The sequence below is a fragment of the Monodelphis domestica genome, chromosome 1 (genome assembly GCF_027887165.1).
Source record: "Monodelphis domestica isolate mMonDom1 chromosome 1, mMonDom1.pri, whole genome shotgun sequence".
Lineage (NCBI taxonomy): Eukaryota > Metazoa > Chordata > Mammalia > Didelphimorphia > Didelphidae > Monodelphis > Monodelphis domestica.
In genome coordinates, this window is record NC_077227.1 from 420,331,850 (window position 1) to 420,352,279 (window position 20,430).

The following is a 20,430-nucleotide window of genomic DNA, read 5'->3' on the forward strand; positions in this document are numbered from 1 at the left end:
AGACCCTAATATGAGCAGAACATTGGACTAGTTGAGGAAAATTTTAGATATTGTCCCTGCCCTCATGGAGGGACAGTGATTAGAGGTAAACACAGATGGCCATAATAAAGAATGTTTTATGTTAAGGTACTGGAAAGTAGAAAAGAAAAGTGCTATGTGTAGTTGAAAGGGGAAATCAGGAAAGATTTCCAATATGACTTAAAAAGCTAAGATTCCTGCTTTTCATCTAGGTAGTCCAGGTTTGACACCCAACATAGGAAGTATTTTTGGACAAAAGTTAAGTGATACAGTGGGTAGAATGCTAGATTTGAGCCCAGGAAGACCTAAGTTCAATTCTGCTTCAGAGACTTACTAGTAGCATGACTGAACAAAGTCATTGAACCTAGGCAACTAAGTGGAGCACTGGATCTGGAATCAGGGAGACTTAAATTCATATTTGGCCACAGACATTTACTAGGTGTGTAGCCATAGGGGAAGTCACTTAACCTCTGTTGGCCTTAATTTCTTCAACCATAAAATTGGGATGATAACAGCACCCACACTGCCCAGAGTTGCTGAGATCAAATAAGATAATATCTGTAAAGCATTTAGCACAGTGCCTGGAACACAGTAGATACTTAACAAATGCTTGTTCTGTTCTCCCTCTTAGCCTCAGTTTTCTCATTTTAAATAAGGGGTTTGGATTAGATTGTCTCCAAGGTAACTTTCAGCTCTAATTCTCTTTAATTTTATGACTTTCTTCAGGAAATGTCATTAGAATTGGACTTTAATGGACTGGTTGGAAATCAGCAGTGAAGGAGAAGACATTTCTTGTCAAAAGGAACACTATAAACAAAGGCACAGAGGTGGGAATGTGTAGGTCATGTTCTACAAAAATAAATCTGCTTTGTCTGGAAGATGGAATACACCATGGAGAATATAAGAGACAATGTTGAAAGGTTGTGTGATATTAAATTGTAACCTACTTTTAAAGCTGGAAGATCAGTTAGAGATCTAATCCAAATTTTTCATTTTTATAGATGAGGAAACTGAGGCAGAGAAAAGTAAAACAGTCAATAAACATTTTTAACTGCTTGCTACATGTTAGGTATTTTGCTAAGAGCTGAGGATACAAAGAAAGGCAAAAGATAGTCCCTGTCTTCAAGGAGCCCACATTCTAGTAGGAAAGACTGTGTGCAAACAAGCCATATACAGGACAAATTGGCAATAAATCAGGCATTAAGAAGACTTGGGGGGGGGGGCAGCTGGGTAATTCAGGGGATTGAGAGTCAGGCTTAAAGATGGGAGGTCCTGGGTTCAAATCTGACCTCAGACACTTCCCAGCTGTGTGACCCTGGGCAAGTCACTTAACCCCCATTGCCTAGCCCTTACCACTCTTCTGCCTTGGAACCAATATACAGTATTGATTCCAAGACAGAAGGTAAGGGTTTATTATTTTATTATTATTATTTATTATTTTTTTTAAAAAGAGGAATTAGGGTAAGATTTTAGCTGGGACTTGAAGGAAACCAGGGAAGCCCAGTTTTACAGTGAGAGATAGAGTCCAGGGCTAGAACTCAGTTCTCCTAATTGACCTGAGTTCTTTCCATTATACCATATTGTTTACATCCTTCCTTTCTTCCTTTCCCCCCTCCTTCCTCCTTCTCTTTCCTTCTCCCACTCTCCCACTCCCACTCTCTGTCTCTCTTCCTTTGAGATTGAGTCTCCCTATCTCACCTAAGGTGGAAGTTTAGCAGCTACTCATAGGCCCATTCCCACTGCTGATAAGCATGGAAGTGTTGACAACTACTCTGTTTCTAACCTAGGCCTATTTGCTCCTCCTTAAGCAGTCTGGTGGTCCTTCTGTTCTCTACAGCTTACCACATTGGTGCCAGACTTATAATCAGCACAGTGCAACACAGATCAGAACTCCAGAGACCAAGTGATCCACAAACCTCATCTTCCTCAGGAGCAGGGATCATAGTCCTGGGCTACTACACTCAGTACCATATATCTTTTTTATGTGGATAGCTTTATACCATAGATTTATATAAAACAGACCAAATTCAAAGCTATCTCATCTTCCTGACAGTTTCAGTTTTGAGCCTACCTGACAATCTGAGATTTTGTGGTGCAAAGGACAATCCCTTTATATTATTCTTTTTCATCAAGTGACGCAGTCCTCAGCTGCTCTCCCCATCCACGTGCTTCCCTGGTTAATATTTACCCTTTAATCTTCATGATATTTGCAAAATGCTGGATCAGCTGTGGCCATGCTTCAACAAAGGTTCTCTGCTGAGTAAGAAAAGCTGATACAGCTCTGGTACAGAGTGTGCAGTGAATATCCTTTATGCCCAATGTTGACCAAAGAGCTATAGGGAAAAATCTGGGTTGGCACTCAAATCTAGATTCTGAAATCACAGAACATAGGACTAAATGGACTTCTGTAAGTCAAGGGGACCAGACCCCCACCTCCAGTTAGGTATTACCTATTCCTAGCTTTCCTGACTTGTAATCCCAAGTAACTAACCCATAAACTCCAGAGAGGGGATATAAATTGCTGAAAACCTTTTAGATGTAAATAAAGTTCATATTTTCAATAGCAACTAGACCACAGAACATAAAATGTAAAGGCTAGAAATTACTTTAGAGCATGGGATATTGAAAAGTAGGATCACAGGATGTTCTAAGGAACATTTAGTTTGAACCCTTAGTTCTACAGATTAGATCCAGAGAAGAGAAATTACTTAAGATCATAATATCCATAGGATTAAGACCTAAAACATATGAATGATTATCTAGTTCAATACTTTTGTTTCACTCATGAGAAAACTGGGGTCCAAAGAATTAAATTTAGTTGACCCACAGTTACCTAGATCAATTAAGTTTAAATAGAAATTAAAGCCATTAAATGATAAATATGGATCCCAATGGACCACATATTGATGTAGAAATTTACATATTATCTGTTTTATTATATTTTTAAATTTTGTTAAATATTTTCCAACTTAATCTGGTAATGGCTGAACTTAGGAGCCATGTCTCTGACATGTCTGACCTCGATAATAAATAGCATAACTAAACCCACCTCTTTTGAATTCATATTCACAAACTTATATAATTAGTAAGTGGCAGAACTATGACCCAAACCTGTGTTCTCTGATTCCTCATCTGGTACATTTTTTTTCTTTTCTCTCCCTCGCTTTTTTAAAGGCTTTGGTAACCTTCTGTCTTAGTATTAATTTTAAGGCAGAACAATGGAAAGGGCTAAACAATCATCATGGTTAAATGTGGTTAAGTGTGCCCAAAGGTCACACAGCTGGGAAGTGTCTGATGTCAGATTTTAACTCAGGTCCTCTATACTGGTCTAGCCCTGGTGCCCACTTTGCTCCCTAGTTGCCCTCTCATACATTTTCTTTTTTAAAAAATCCTTATTTCCTGCCTTAGAATTGATACCAAGTATCAGTTCCAAGACTGAAGAATGATAAAAGGCAAAACAATTGGAGTTAAGTGACTTGTCCAGGGTAACAAGCTAGGAAGTGTCTGAATTCAGATTTGAACTCAGGAGCTCCCATCTCCAGGTCCAATTCTCTTTCCATTGAGTCACCCAGCTGCCTTGCCCCCCCACCCCCGCTCTTTCATTGTTCCCTCAAATCTTATTAAACTACAAACAATTTCTGAATAATTAGGAACAATGCTTCTAATACTTCATCCATTTTAAAAATAGATATGACCCATAAGAGAGATTAGAATAGAAACATTAGTCCCTGGCATATCAAAAATTAGATAGGTATTTATGATTGGTAAGCTAGATAATGGGGTCATCCTTTAGTCTCTCTGGTAAGAAATCCTTGGCTCCAGCAGAAATGATCCACTGCCTGTATCCTGAACACACTATCCCTATGTTTGTTCCCATAGTTCCTCCTGCCTGGAAGGTCTATATTCCTCCTCTCTCTTTATCAAAATCTGCCTTTCCCTCAAAATCAGCTAAGTCCCACTTCCTCCAAGAAACTGTCTCTTCTAATCTCCTATAGCACTGTCTTCATGATTCATTTATCATTTGCCAACTTTTATTACTAAATTATTATTACATATTATTAGTTCTAAATGTGTATGAACTGGGGGCACTTAGGTGACTCAGTAATTGAGAGCCAGATCTAGAGATGGGAGGTCCTGGGTTCAAATTTAGCCTCAGATACTTCCTAGCTATGTGACCCTGGGCAAGTCACTTAACCCCCATTGCTATCCTGCACCACTCTTCTGCCTTGGAACCAATACACACTATTCATTCTATGTGTATATATATATATAAACAATTGACCCAAACTAGACAGTACCCTGCTTGAGGACAGGGACTTTATGCCGTGTTTCTGTTTTGATGTTCTTTTCGGTGCTAATATCTTATCATTCAACATTCTTTTCTTTAAAGTTCCCCAAATCTCAGTTCTAGGGTCCTTTCTAGTTCTAATTCTCTTTGAGTTATATTCAAACTTCCTGTGATAAAGGCCCTTCAATGACTAGCATTCCATGTTCTAACGTTCTCAGTATTTCTCTTTCTGGTTTCATTGAAACAGCCAGGCTGAGCAGTTTATAGACCTCACTTCATGTTTGTGCTCTAGTGGCCACAATTAAATGCTGGGAGTGATATGTTTTGCGATTAACTCCAGTGATCCATTGAGCTGCGATTAAAATGTCTGCCCGATTTGTTTGGTGCTGTGGGTGTGTTTACAGGCAACACACCTGCTCGTGGCATCTTTTAAAGATGATGACAGGAAGCTAGATACAATATGGGAATCTAAACCTGTTGCGAAGTGACTTTTGAAAATAACAATGTCAAATGTTAAAGGGATACTTCTACATGTTTCTGCTATTAAAAGAAACAGGAGGAAACATTGTGTTTGTACCTCTGGTACCTAGAGCTGTGCTTACCACATAGTAGGTGCTTAATAACTATTGATTGAAGTGTTTCTTTAAGTGTGCTTGGGAATCCTCCTCAGAGGAATGTAGCTAGTAGTGGGAATGTTGTTGCTCAGTCATTTTAGTCATGTCAGACTTTGGGTCCCTACTTGGGATATTCTTAGCAGAAATACTGGAGTGGTTTGTCAATTCTTTCTACAACTCTTTTGACAGATAAGGAAAGTGAGGCAAACTGTTAAGTGACTTGCTCAGGACCACACAGCTAGTAAGTATCTGAAGTCAGATTTGAACCCAGGAAGATGAGTCTTCCTCACTCCAACTCAGCACTCTTATCTACCCTACCACATAGCTGCCCAGTAGTGGGAATATAATCTAATATTTGTAGATCATTAAAATTATAATAAATGCTCTGTAGAAGGCAAAGAGTTAGAGAAGGTGAAGAATATGCATTGAATGTCTACTATGTACCAGGCACTGTGCTCATTTTAACAAATATATCATTTGAGCCTCACAAGAACTCTGTCAGGTAGATGCTATCATTATCCCCATTTCACAGTCCAGGAGACTTGGGCAATCAGCCATTAATTTAGTGACTTGCCCAGGGTCACATAGCTAGTAAATATCTGTGATCAGATTTTCCTGATTCCAGGCCCATGTTCTATTCACTGGGTCACCAGCTGCTTCCACAGGTAGATAGACTATGTGTGCATGTTTGCATGTTCTCCTGTGGACAGAGGAGCAGAGGCAATTTATATAGAGGAAAAAGTGCTGGTTCTGAAGTCCAAAGCTTCTTTCACTTATTAGGTGTATGGCTTAGACAAATTATATCACCCCACCCCACCCCGTCTCAGTTTCCTCATCTGAAAAATGGAGACACTAATAATGCTTAATACAGATATAAATACACATACATATGTTATTGGGTTGTTGTGAGTAAACATGGATATAAAATACTTTTCAAACTCTAAAATACTATAGGATATTATTATGTCAGAGTTTCACAATTCACCTTTCTTCTTTTTTGGTTGTTCTTTTATTGTTATTGTTATCTGACGCACATTTTACTAGCATAAACATTGTCTTCCCACATGCTGAGCAATGGCAGGCATAATCTATTCTGAGCTCAAAGACAGTGAAATCCTAGCTTCCCCCTGGGAGTCTTACTTGTATAATGTTTACAGGATTGGTCTCTGTGACCTCAGCTCTCATAAAGAACCTCCTTCATTGGTGGGCCTGCACCTGTCAATGTCTACTGTCCAATATTCTGCATAAACTGGTCCTCCCTGAAGGCAAGAATGGGGAAGGTCAGTGTGGAGAATGCAGAGGGAGTCTAGCTCTTCCTTTTTTTTCCCCCTTTTTTCTTTTTTACCTCAGGTGCCCCTTAGGAGCTCCAGGCTTTGATGACGTCAGTACCTTTTGTTGAATGAACTTGTGGCCAAAGCATCAATTTCACAGGAACATGAAGCCAGGATGATGAAGATGCCAGCCTGGAGGTGTGTTTCCTCAATAATGCCAAGGGACTACAGGCACTTTTCCTTCCTAAAACATAATAACCAGCAGAATCATGTTGTAAACAGCATACTATCCTCACTTCCCTTTAGTGTATGTCAGAATTTTAAAACAGCAATCAATAATCAGAATCTACACTGGACATGTAGAGTCTTTGAATATGAGGATCATCAATTAGATCATGGAAAGAACCTTAGTAATAATAGATAACATAGTAACAGCAGTGTTGTTGTTCAGTCTTCCATTGTGTCTGACTCTTTATGACCTTATTTTGGAGTTTTCTTGGCAAAGATACTGGAGTAATTTGTCATTTCCTTCTCCAGCTCATTTTATAGATGAGGAAACTGAGGCAAACAAGGTTAAGTGACTTGCCCAGGGTCACGTAGTTTCTGAGTGTCTGAGACCAGATTTGAACTCAAGAAGATGAGTCTTCCTGACTCCAGATCCAGTACTTCTCCACTGTACTACCTAACTGCCCAAATATAATAATAATAAAAAATTTGAAAGTTTTATAAAAGTGTTAGCACTTTAGTATAACAATCATAATAAAATGCTAACATTTTTGTAGCACTTCCAGGTTTGTGAAGGATTTTAGAGACGTCTGATCCTCAAAACAACCTTGTAAGGTAGATGCTATTATTATCCCCATTTTACAGATGAAAAAAAGAAGCTACAAAAGGTTGAATGACTTGCCTGGAGTCACTCAGAAAGGACACTGAATATGAAAACATTGAAAGTGAGAATTGGAAGAAATTCTTAGGGATCATTCAATCCAATGCCATCATTTTAGAGAAGATAATCAGGCCCACATGGGTGAAATGATTTCTCATACATAAAATAAATTCTATAAATTCCTTACCCCAGTCTATAACACTTCTTTTGTATCACAGGGATACTCATAAAGAAAATATGGAAGACAGCTTTGTGGATCTTTTTAATTGTAGTATGACCTGAATTATTCCAGGGAGCTAAGAAAAACCAAAAAAAACCACATATATCCTGTCTTACCAGAGTTAATTTAGAAAAGACTTTGAGGGTCCTGTTAGAACCTGTTAGAACAGAGCATATCACCTTCCCTTTTTCTTTTGCTTTAAAATTACATACATATGTGTATATATATACATATATATATATGTATTAGTATTTATAACAGATTTTATTAAGTATTTCTTGAGGAGCCACAGCAATGTGGGTATACTCTGGAACAGGAATTGGATATTTCTCTAAATATTCAATATGCAGAGTGATCGCTTTAAAAAAAATCAGAGATGTGATTTCATTTTTTATATTTAAGTCATTTACCCATTTTGAATTTATCTTGGTATAGGGTGGAAGATACTGAACTAAACCTAATTTTTCCAATACTGTTTTCCAATTTCTCCAGCAGTTTTTGTCAAATAGTGAGTTCTTGTCTCAAAAGGTGGGGTCTTTGGGTTTATCAAACACTAGCTTGCTGAGGTCATTTACCCCAAGTCTGTTCCATTGATCCACCTTTCTGTCTCTTAGCCAATACCATATTGTTTAGATGACCACTGTTTTATAGTACGGTTTAAGATCAGGTATTGCTAGGCTCCCATCCTTCACATTTTTTTCATTATTTTCCTTGATATTCTTGATCTTTTGGAATTTTGCACAAAGGTCTTTAAAAGACTGCTTTCCCTTTGATCCAGTCATACCACTGCTGGGTTTGTACCCCAAAGAGATAATAAAGAAAAAGACTTGTATAAGAATATTCATAGCTGCGCTCTTTGTGGTGGCCAAAAATTGGAAAATGAGGGGATGCCCTTCAATTGGGGAATGGCTGAACAAACTGTGGTATATGTTGGTGATGGAATACTATTGTGCTCAAAGGAATAATAAAGTGGAGGAATTCCATGGGAACTGGAATGACCTCCAGGAACTGATGCAGAGTGAAAGGAGCAGAACCAGGAGAACATTGTACACAGAGACTGATACACCGTGGTACAATTGAATGTAATGGACTCCTCTACTAACAGCGAGAATGCTACTCACATCCAGAGAAAGAACTGTGGGAACAGAAACACAGAAGAAAAACGCATGATCAATCATGTAATTCAATGGGGATATGATTAGGGTTTTGATGTTAAAAGATCACTCTATTGCAAATATGAATAACATGGAAATAGGTTTTGAACAATGATACATGTATAACCCAGTGGATTTGTTTATCAGCTTCAGTAGAGGGGAGTGGAAAAGATCATGAATCATGTAACCATGGAAAAATATTCTAAATAAATAAATAAATAATCTCCCTTTAAGGAGATAGATTCTTTAAAAAAACAAAAACAAAAACAAAAACAAAAAAACAGAGACCGGTAGAAATCCTGATAAAACAATCTCAGATCTTAATTGTTGAGTTGTAGATTCTCTGGCCAGAGGAAGTTGCTCTTAGACTTCACCCCACCCCACCCCCCAAATACTTTGAAACCTTTCTTTTGGAAGCCTTCCTAGCAACCCTCAGGGGATTCTTGGCTTCCAAAGACAGACTCTGAATTGGAAGTAAAGGTGAAAGCAAAGGTGAAGTCAGAGGTAGTCATAAGAATATGAGCAGCCTCCATTTCTAAAATCCTTTAGTTTACAAAGCACTTTCCATGCAGCATCCTTAAGAGATAGGCAGTGCTACTGCTTAGTATTTATTATTCTTTTTTATTTTTACTGGACTTGTGATATTGTCAGTATTGGGATCCCAAGCTGAGGCCAATCCCTTTGCAAAGTAGCTCAACATCTCTCTTGTGACTTGCATTCTTGAAGAGATGCCTAAACTAAAGTGACCTGCCCAGAGTCACACACTCAGTAGGTGTCAGAAGCCCAACTTTCACCCAGGGCTTCCTAACTTAAAGGTCAACTCTCTATCTACTATTCCACTCTTCCTCTTGAAAATGTTATTGCCATACTTTTTTTTAAACCCTTACCTCCTGCTTCAGTATTGTTTCTAAGAAGAGTGACAAGGGCTAGGCAATCAGAGCTAAAGGTCACACAGTAAGGCAGTGTCTGAGGCCACATTTAAACCCAGGTTCTTCCAACTCTCAGCCTGGCGACCTTGCTTATTTTACAGATGAGGATATGAAGGTGAATAAACTTGTCCTGGGTCACATGACTAACAAGTAATAGAACCAAAACTCCAACCTAGATCTTTGGACTCCAAGTCTGGTATAATTCCTACTAAGCCTCACTGCCTCTCTTCAAATCTAACTTTGATTTCAACTGATTCTATTTTTTATTTTATTTATTTTAAACTCTTACCTTCCCATCTTAGAGTCAATACTGTATATTGGTTCCAAGGCAGAAGAGCAATAAGAGTTAGGCAATGGGGGTTAAGTGACTTGCCCAGGGTCACACAGCTGGGAAGTGTCTAAGGCCAGATTTGAACCCAGGACCTCCAACCCTAGGCCTGGCTCTCAATTCACTGAGCTAGCTCCTCAACTGATTCTAGAAAAGGTAAGCTGCTTTGGGGCTGGTAGGTAGCACTGTGGATAGAGTGCTGGGCCTAGGGTCTGAAAGTCTAATCTTCCTGAATTCAAATCTGGCCTCAGACAATATATAGTATATAGACAATATAGCTGCAAATCACTTAACCTTGTTTGCCTCAGTTTCCTCCTCTATAAAACAAGCTGGAAAAGAAAATGCCAAACCACGCCAAGGAAACTCCAAAATAAGGTCACAAAGAGTCAGACACAATTGAAAAGACTGAACAAACAACAACAATAAAGCCCCTTGAAGACTAGATCAAGATCTGTTTTTAAATTTTATCCTTTCTAAAGCCCTAGGCTAGGGCTATGTTCCTACTAGGCATTTAATGAATGCTTGTTAAATGAATGAATGATTCATGTACAACTTTAAACCATTTACATGGAGAGGAGAAAAATGTGGATCTGACTCAGGGTGATGCAATCCCTTTGAGTAGAGGTGGTCAAGATAAAGTATAGGCCCGAGGCAGAGACCACCAAGTTTTCCTGGTCAAGCCTTCACTTTCTGCCACCAAAGCCTGTAGTTGAGGAGTCTGGCAGCCCCCTGGAGCAGAACAAGGAGCCTAATTCAGCAAATTCCCATCTCCCCCTCACAGTCAGCAGGAGGACCACCTCCGCCTGCCAGCTAGCCAGAGCTAAAAATAGCAGAGCACACAGTAGCTCCATCCAGACTTTAGGGATAAACAAAAAACTGAAGCAAAGTCAGCAGCGGGAAAGGGTGCTTGTCATTTCTAAATAAACACCATTACCCCTCTTCGTTCGCCATCTGATCTCTGGAGTGCTTTTCTGCCATTTTTCTCCCTTAATTCTTTTGCTTGTGATCAGCCCAAAGAGACTGTATCTTAAGCATGGAATGTTCAGAAACATGGAGGTTTCTTTTCCACCAGGCCAGGGTTTTGCAGGGGGAGAGGGGGGAGGAGGAAACATTCCTTTTTTTTTTTTAATTGCTAAGCCTTCTCCCTACTGCCAGGAACTGGGGTTTAAATCTAAAATTCTCTCAGTTCAATTCAATAGATAAATATTTATTAATTTATGCAAGGCCTTGAGCTGAGTGATGAATGAATGATGATAAGGGGGTAGGGGAGAGTTGGAGATGCTCAATTCAATTCCACATTTGTTGAGCTTCTATTTACTCTAAAGCCCTTTGCTAGCCTCTTTGGGGGCTACTCAGCACTTCACTTCAACCCACCAAACTTCTATTCTATATGCAAGATCTTGAGCCAGGCCTGCTAATGAATTAAATAAAAATGGGTCTCTGCCCTAAAGAGCTTATAGGCAAAGAAGGGAGATAGAATATTATTCACAAATGATTAATAAGTCAATATGTATTAAGTGCCTACAATGTGCCAGGCACTACACTAAGTCCTGGGGATATGAAAGTGGCAAAAAGACAATCCCTGCCCTCAAGAAGCTTACAATCTAAGGGATAAGACAGCATATGTGTAAAGCAAAATACACAAAGCTATATATATACATATATATATGTATATATATATATATATTTAGGATAAATAGGAAATAATTAAGAGAGAAGGCACTAGAATTAAGAGGGGTCCAGGAAAGCTTCCTCTAGAAGGGAGAAATTGAGTAAGGATTGACAGACAGCCAGAGAAAGTTAGACTATGATAAATTCAGGACAGATACAAACAAAGCATTTCAAGTACTGATGAAGGAGAAACACTTGTTAATCAGGACTTTGATAACTATGGGTCAAAGTCAATGGACAGTGAGGTGGTAAATTTATAGAGGGTAGGACCTAGAGTCAGAAAAATGTATCTTCATGAGCTCAAACCTGTCCTCAGACTCTTACTGACTATATGACCCTGGGAAAGTCACTTAACCCTGTTTGCTTCAGTTTCTTCATCAGTAAAATGAACTATAGCAGGAAATGGCAAACCATTCCAATATATTTGCCAAGAAAATTCCAAATGGTGTCACAAAGAACTGGACATGATTAAAAAATAACTGAACAAGCACAACAAAAATGTCAATAAGTAGAGAGTATATGTCCATATCTGGCAAGAAGGATTGTTGGGTACTTGCCATAGGAAAAGGAATGATTGATCAGGAAATGATACCTACAGGAGGTGTCATTTGAATTGAGCTTCAAGAATGAGTTGAAATTCAATAAATGATTACACTTCTAGGGAACTTTTGATAATACATGCTACCTACCTCCAGACAGAAAGATGATAGACTTGGAACCCAGACAGGCATTTCTTTTTGGGACATGGCCAATGGGGAAATTTGTCTTATTTGATTATATAAGTTTGTAATGAGTTTTATTTTTTCTTGCTTTCTCTATATGAGGTCAGGGGCAGGAGAAAGAAAAGTGGAAGGGAGAGAATGCTGACCTGAAAATAAAGTAAAATTGAATTTAAAATTTTTATTTAAAAGTTCAATAGTCAAAGATGAAGGATACCCAGAACAGCTTGAGCCAAGGCATAGAGGTAAGAGGGTGAATGGCTTATCTGGAGGACAGGGAATAGACTACTTTGGCTAAAATATAGAATGTATTGAAGGTAGTTATATAAGTTTTACCACCAAGTGGTCATGATTCTGTTCCATAGGAGGAGCTGGAATGTCCATGTTTACCCAGACATTAAGCATTTCTTCCCTCTGAATAGTTCCAAGAAAGGGCCAATTTCTTCTCTCATCCTCTTTGACACATTACAGTGGCATAACAGTCAACTCTCCACAGGAACTCATAGAACATGCCTTACTGTGCATAGTGTCTTAATCTTTGCATAGAAACAATAAAACAATACATTATACGTATCTACTGCCTGTCTATGCCTGCAACTTCTAAACCTGACTAGACCTCCCTAAGAGTACAAAGGGTCTGCACCAAACCCAGACCTTTAGGGGAAATTTGGTTTGCTTCTTCCTTGTGAAGTTCTTCAGAAACCCCTTCATGCTGCAAAATCATTTCAGCCTTGGAACTAGCCCTCCCTTCAATATCCTCTACCTTAGGCCTCCTTCCCCTCTTCCTCTGATTGGAGGGTGGAAAATAGAAAGCTCCTCCCAGAATCTCTATTTAAGGAGGTCCAATCTTCCCTTCATTTCCCATCTTGACTTTTTGTCTGATGACTATGTGCAACTCTGCCTCACTTAAATCCAACTCCTCCATAAGTCAAGGCATCACTCCTGATGTCATGGAAAATGAAGGATGAACAGCTACCATCATTCTCCACCTCACTCTACTCCTTGGACTTCTCCATCCTCTTTGCTGATGTTTAGTCCTTTTTGTATGTCCTCTTCTCCCATTAGTGTAAGTTCCTCATGGGAAGGGCTTAGCTTTTGTATTTCTTTTTATTCCTAATGCTTAGCACAATCCTTGGTCCTTGTTTTTAGGTCCTTGTTATTAGGTACCTAATAAAGGTTTAATAACTGACTGACTGAGTATAGGAAGGAAATGTTGGCCTCACACCATCCAATGAAACCAGGTAAAGATTCAGACACTCGGGACCTGGGTCTGGATGTCTCCTTAAGGTTTAGACCAGTGGTTCTCAACCTTTCTAATGCCGTGACCCCGCAATATAGTTCCTCATGTTGCAGTGACCCCAAACCAAAAAATTATTTTGATGGCTACTTCAAAACTGTAATTTTGCTACAGTTATGATTTGGAATGTAAATACCTGATATGCATTATGTATTCTCATTGCTACAAATTGAGAGGTTGAGAACCGCTGGTTTAGAGTATGGACTCAAAACCCAGGATAGATGAAAAAGTTGTAGTTTGTTTTTCTGTTCAATGTTCTATCACTGATCATGATTTCTGGCTGCTTCTTGCTGTAGCTAGCTCACCATTCTGGGAGCAGAATGTGCACCAGGGTGGGCTAGACTCAGAGAGAAATTCTGTATTCTCTGTTTGCTAGTCAGCCTTGCCTGTATCCCTTACTAACCTTCCAAGGCACTTCTTTAGTGCCTTCCACATTTTGTCATGTCTGCTTTCAAGTTCTTTTCTTCCTCCCCACCAAGCACCCAAAACTCTTTCATTTGTCACATAAGGGGAAGGTCCAAAGGAAAAGACAAATGTTATGTAAGATAAGGCTAGAAAAGTAGGATGATGTTATATTGGTCAATAATTTAAATTCCAAAAAGTATAAATTTTAGTAATACTATAATAAGTAATAATGATATAGTACTTTAAGGTATGCAAAGCACTTTGCAAATATTATTTTGATTTATACTCTGGAAGGTAGGTGCTATTTTTATCCCCATTATACAGATGTAGAAACTGAGGCAAATGGCAGTTTAAGTAACTTGCCCAGGGCTACATAGCTAGCAAATGATTGAGGCAGGACATGAACTCAGGTTTTCCTAATTTGATATCTATCCACTCTAGAATGGAGTTCTTGAAGATCTTTGAATAGAGAATGACATAACTAAATCTTTCCATGAGAAAGTTTATTCTAGGGGACAGCTGGCTAGCACAGTAGATAGAGTGCCAGGCTTGGAGTCAGAAGTTCACATCTGACCTCAAATACTTCCTAGCTATGTGACTGGGCACGTCACTTAACCCTGATTCCCTAATATCTTTGCCACTCTTCTGTTTTAGAATTGATACGAAGGAAGGAAGGAAGGAAGGAAGGAAGGAAGGAAGGAAGGAAGGAAGGAAGGAAGGAAGGAAGGAAGGAAGGAAGGAAGGAAGGAAGGAAGGAAGGAAGGAAGGAAGGAAGGAAGGAAGGAACGAAGGAAGGAACGAAGGAAGGAAGGAAGGAAGGAAGGAAGGAAGGAACGAAGGAAGGAACGAAGGAAGGAACGAAGGAACCAAGGAAGGGGGAAGAGAGAGAGAGAGAGAGAGAGAGAGAGAGAGAGAGAGAGAGAGAGAGAGAGAGAGAGAGAGAGAGAGAGAGAGAGAGAGAGAGAGAGAGAGAGAGAGAGAGAGAGAGAGAGATTATTTTGCTAGTAGTGTTAAAAAAGACTGGAGGGGGAAGAAAGTGCCAGCAGGAGACCCCAAAAGATGCTATTTCAATCCCTGGGTTATAATGAAGGCCTGTGGCAGGAGGAATGGAGAGGAGGGACAGATCTGAGAGAAGTCACAGTGGTAGACATGTCAGGACTTGTTAACTGATTGGATATTTAGAGAGGAGGGAGAGAGAACAGTTAAAGATAGCCCCACTATTGTGAGCATGGAAGACTGGGTGAATAAAGATACCATGGACTGAAATAGTCAAGTTAGAAGGAGGAAGATAAGATCAGAATCTTTAGATTTGTGTTCAAGATGATTGTGGTATATTTATACAGAGATAACATTAAGGTAGTTAGAGATATCAGTCTGGAGTTCAGAAGAGAGTTAAGGGCTAAAGATAAAAATGTGGTATGATATAACGAAAAGAACACTGAATCTGATAAGAGAGAATGAGTTCCAATCTGAGTCTACTGAATGCTATCTTATGTGACCTTGGGAAAGTCATAACTTCTCTGAACCTTAGTTTCTCCATCTATAAAACCAGGGTTGGCATAAGTGACTTTTATGTTTCTTGAATTAGTCAATACACATTTATTAAGCATCTGCAATGTGTCAGAAACTATGCTAGGCATTCAAGATACAAAAAAAAGTCTGCTCTCAAGGTGCTTACATTCTACAGAAGGAGACAATAGGTAAGACACAAACATGTGTAAGTATATACAATACAAAAGACAAGGTCATTTAAGAGAGGCACTAGAACTTGGTAGAAGGGATCAAGAAAGAAGTTATGGAAGAGGTGGTATTTAAGCTCATCAGTTCAAGGAAAATAGAGATCCTATTTTTTTTTTAAATGCCTGCTAAATTTATTTCCAAAACTTGATTACAAGAAATGTTCACCTAACACTAACACGGGTAGAATCTTTTTTTTTTTTAACGGGTAGAATCTTAATGAAGGTAACATCCCAGGTGGAGCCAAGTTCTTTTTCAGCTCTTTAAATCTAGAAAATTAGGCTGTCTTTATAAAGGTTTGTAAAAAATTTCCTTTTTAAAATTTTTTAATTTTTATTGTCATGCAAAACATACTTCCATATTGGTTATTGTTGTAAGAGCACACTCATAGCTAACCAAAACCCCAAAGTAAAACTAAAGATATACTGATGTGAAAGACAACTTCAATAGTTCTTTCTCTGGAGGTGGAGAGCATTCTTTATCATTAGTCCTTCAGAACTGTCCTAGGTCATTCATTGTGTTGCTGAGAGTAGCTAAGTCTTTCATGATATTCATCATACAATATTGCTATTACTGTGTCCAATATTTACCTGGACCTGCTTATTCCACTCTGCATTAGTTCATGTAGGTTTTCTGGGTTTTTTTCTGAAATCACCTTGCTCATTGCTTCTTATAGCACAGTAGTATTCCATCACCATCATGTACCACAATTTATTCAGCCATTCCCCAAATGATGAATGTCCCTTAGCAATTCTCTGGCACCACCAAAAAAAAAAACCCCAACAACAAAAAACTGCTGTCAATATTTTTGTTCAAGGATATAGGCCGAGTAGTCATATAATAAGGTCAAAGTGGTTTTATAGTCCTTTGGGCATAATTCTAGATTGCTCTCAAGAATGGTTGAATCAGTTCACAACTCCACCAACAATGCATTAGTACCCTAATTTTGCCATATCCCCTCCAACATTTATCACTTTTCTTTACTGTTATGTTGGCCAATCTGATAGGTATGAGATGGTACCTTAGAAATGTTTTAATTTGCATTTCTCCAATGAAGATTGATTTAGAAATTTTTTTCATATTATGGACAGTTTTTTTTTCATCTGAAAACTGCTTTTTCATATCCTTTGATCATTTGTCAATTGGGGAATGCCTTGTATACTTATAAATTTGATTTAGTTCTCTATAGATTTGAGAAATTATCAGAGAAATTTGCTATAAAATTTTTTCCAGGTTTATTGTTTCTCTTCTAATCTTGGTTACCTTAGTTTTGTTTGTACAAAACCTTTTTAATTTAATATAATCAAAATTATTAATTTTACACCTTGTAATGCTCTCTCTTTTGTTTGGTCATAAATTCTTCCCTTTTCCATAGACTTGGCAGCTAAAGTATTCTAGAAAACAGATATCTAAAACAGGGAGACCAGCTAAGAGATGATTACAATAGTCCAGGCAAGAGATGATGAGAGACTGAAGGTTGTGTGAGTGAAGGGGGACAATGTGAGAGATGTTACAGAGAAAGAAATGACACCTAATATGCTTTGTAGGGTAAGAGAGAGTGAAGAGGGAAGATAACTCCCAGGATGCAAATGTAGGTGACTAGAAAAGTCAACTATTAGAGAACTTTGGAAGAGAGATGAGTTTGCATAAAGGTAGAAAATGAAAGCCTGAGAGTAAATGAAAATATCAAGGAAAAAAGCATAGAGCTAAATGAAAAGAGGGGTCAATGACAGACCCTTAGAAACATCCATACTCCAAAGTCAGAGAGAATAGTAAGAGACAATAAGAAAATAGAGAAGGAACAAATTATGAAGGTAGAAAGTGTGATGTCTCTGAAAAACAAGGAAGTATGAAATCAAGGGAGGAGGAAAACCCTATTAAGAAGGAGACAAGATGATCTAGTAAATTCTCTTCTACAGCATGAGGGCATTTGGGAGCAAACAAACTGATTTGTTCCTGGACCCATGTGCCTGCTGACCTGACCACAGACGGCCCTGCTCAGCAAGCTACTTTCAGAAAGGCAGCATTTGGCCTTTGTTAAGTGCCCTAGATTGATGTTTCTTTTAAGCAGCTGCTGTTTCTGGCAAATCTGAAAAGGAACAAGTCAGAAAAGCAGTATTAGGAGCAAAAAACCTTCATTGTGACAGGGGAAATCAGGGATAGCAGAGAACTACATATTCCTTGAATTCTGGGCTCTTTTACCTCTCTGAACTCTCCTCCAGTTACTGCCTTTCAATAAATTGTTATTAAATACTTACTTTGTGTCAGGTACTATATATACTAAGTGCTGGCGGTACAAAGAAAGGCTAGAGGCAATCCTTGCCCTTGACCACCTCACAATCAAATTGGAGAGACAGTATGCAAACAACTATATACAAGACAAACAAGCTATACACAGGACAACCTGGTCTACTGGCTGGTGGTACCAAGGACCCACTAAGAAATACTATAATAGTTCATGTTAATACAGAGTAGGGCGTCAAAGTCCAGAAACCACCGAATCACTTCCATAACAACTCATAAAGGAAGGAAGTGAAACTACTTTTATTCCCATTTTACAGATGAGAAAATGATGGCTCACAGTTAAAAAAGAGTTGCATGCTGTCATACAACTGGCTAGAGCTCAAGATTATGTTTCCTAGTTCCAGATCCTTCTCTCTTCCCACTATAACACATCATATTATAAAACTCATTTTAAAAATAATAAAATGTTGTTGATACCCTTTGTTTTTATATAACTTTTCCAATGTAATGTTGCTCTCCCAGATCCAAACTATCAGACGCTTTGTCATAAAAAAACAAAAAAGCAAGGGGAAAGTTTGACAAAATTAACCAACATATCAGAAGAGTCTAATGTTGTACACTCATGGTTCCCCACCTCTGCAATTAATTAGGGGTAGGTGTCTTCTCATGTATCTTCTTGGGGCTAACATTAGTCATTATATTTTCTCAATGTTAGTTTGTGTTATATTGTTGTTTCCATTTACATTGTTATAGAAATTTTTTCCAGATTCTGATTATTCTTATTGCTTCAGTTCATTTGTCTTCCCATGCTTCTCTATATTCACCATATTTATAATTTCTGATAGCATAATATTCCATTACATTTGTATTGTAATTTGTTTAGCCATTCTCCAATCAATGCACAGTCACTTTATTTTCAGTTCTTTGGTATTATAAATGGGGCTGCTAAAAATAGTTTAGTGTGTATGAGGCCTTTCTTTTTTTTTTTTGTCACTGATTTCCTTAGGGTTTATGCCTAGCAGTGGAATCTCTGGATCATGGGATATTTTGGTTACTCTTCTCACATAATTCCAGATTTCTTTTCAGAATAGTTGGGCCAATTCATAGTTCCACCATTAATGCATTAGTGTGCCCCTTTTCCCATGAGCCTTCTAACATTATTTATTCCCATCTTTTGCATTCTCTGCCAATTTGCTAAATTTGAGGTATAATACAGCATCCAGGTAACCCAAGTCTCAAAGTTCATTGGTATAGGATGCTTTCCTCCTTGGTGGAGATCAAAGCCTGCACCTGAAGGGGGAGTAGGATTGGATTAGTAAAAAGAGAGGGGGAAAGATCTGGTTTCTTTTGTCTCTTCAGTTTTTCATTTCTAAGGTTGAGAGAAAAGATGAACAACACCAATTGTTTCAAGATGTTGAAGGAAGAAAAGGATTATGGGAAAAGGCTGATACAGGAAAAGGTGGCAGTTTCCATTATGTCCCTGTCTGTAGCATGCTGCTCTAGAAACTTTTAGAGAATTTCTCCCCCTTTGAAAAGATCTGGGGCTCTCTCTTTTGACTGAATTATTTCAGTCCTAATAGGAGAATTCCTTCACTCTGTGTCATCTGTTATGTATTGTCACATATACTTTTTCTGACTTCTCCTTTGCCATAGATTTGGATAAATGGGTTTCTTTGTTATTACTCCTTATGTGTTAATTGTGGGTCTGGCATTTGGTAGGAAGGAAGATGAGCCTTGGATAGAGAGGTTGGGTTCTTCTTGATCCCATTAATAAATAGTTTTAAGGAGTTTAGCTTGAACCTGAAAGCCATCCCCTGCACTAAAAATATTTAAGAGAATAGATATAATTCTGTCTCTGTCTCTTTAATTCTATCTCTGAGGAGAGCAGAGGGGCCAACCTTTGGCCTCTTATCTCCCTGCTTTTCCTCTTGGTACAAATTAAAGTCTCCCTTGGAGTAAAGGAGTGGGTGAAGGATATATCTAGAGATATATCTATTCTGGCCTTCCTACAAGCCACTAGTAAGGTGTTGTCTAACTGGACTACCCAACGTCTCTAGGATGCTCAGAGTATGAGAGGACCTTGCTTCTCTACAACTATCTTTTCCAGCTATATAATGTCCTATGACTATCAATGTCCACTGAGAATCTTTCCCTTTGATAACTTTGAGATTTGGAAGTGACTTATCCAAGGTCACAGAAATTAGTACTAGTAATTTAATCTAGGCCTCCTATTGCTGAACTTAATTTTTGTATTACCTCAAGTCAAGGCATAGTTCCTCATCCTTCCCTCTGTGCATTTCCTGTGGAAAAGGGTAGGAGGAGACATTCATGTTAGAGCAATTTTGTGGGTTTTTAATTTTTTCAAATTTTGAAACACCAAATAAGCATTTCTCATGTATATAGTAGAACAGAAAAAAGGAACTGAATTTGAAATTGCAAATCTCTATTATTATTATATACAGCTTGCTTTTCTTTTGAAGCATATAATAAATTCAACATGTAACTTGTCTATAGTTCCTTCTGGTCTTTCTTTTGTTCTCTTAATTTAGATGTTTAAAAACTGTTTCAATGAATTTTTCTTTCTTTCTTTTGACTCTGACCCTTGCCCTGCCCTCCAAATTGGGCAGCAGGACAAAAAAACAAAACCTT

General features: G+C 38.3%; 1 long non-coding RNA gene across 1 annotated transcript; it reads right to left on the minus strand.

Moving 5' to 3' along the window:
• Positions 1-5,919: 5,919 nt before the first annotated feature.
• On the minus strand, positions 5,920-20,203 carry LOC103099686 (uncharacterized). Its single transcript, XR_008915261.1, has 3 exons — positions 20,038-20,203; positions 6,266-6,435; positions 5,920-6,179 (listed from the first exon to the last, which is right to left on the minus strand). It is a non-coding gene; the product is annotated as an uncharacterized LOC103099686 (long non-coding RNA).
• Between the last annotated feature and the right edge of the window lie 227 nt (positions 20,204-20,430).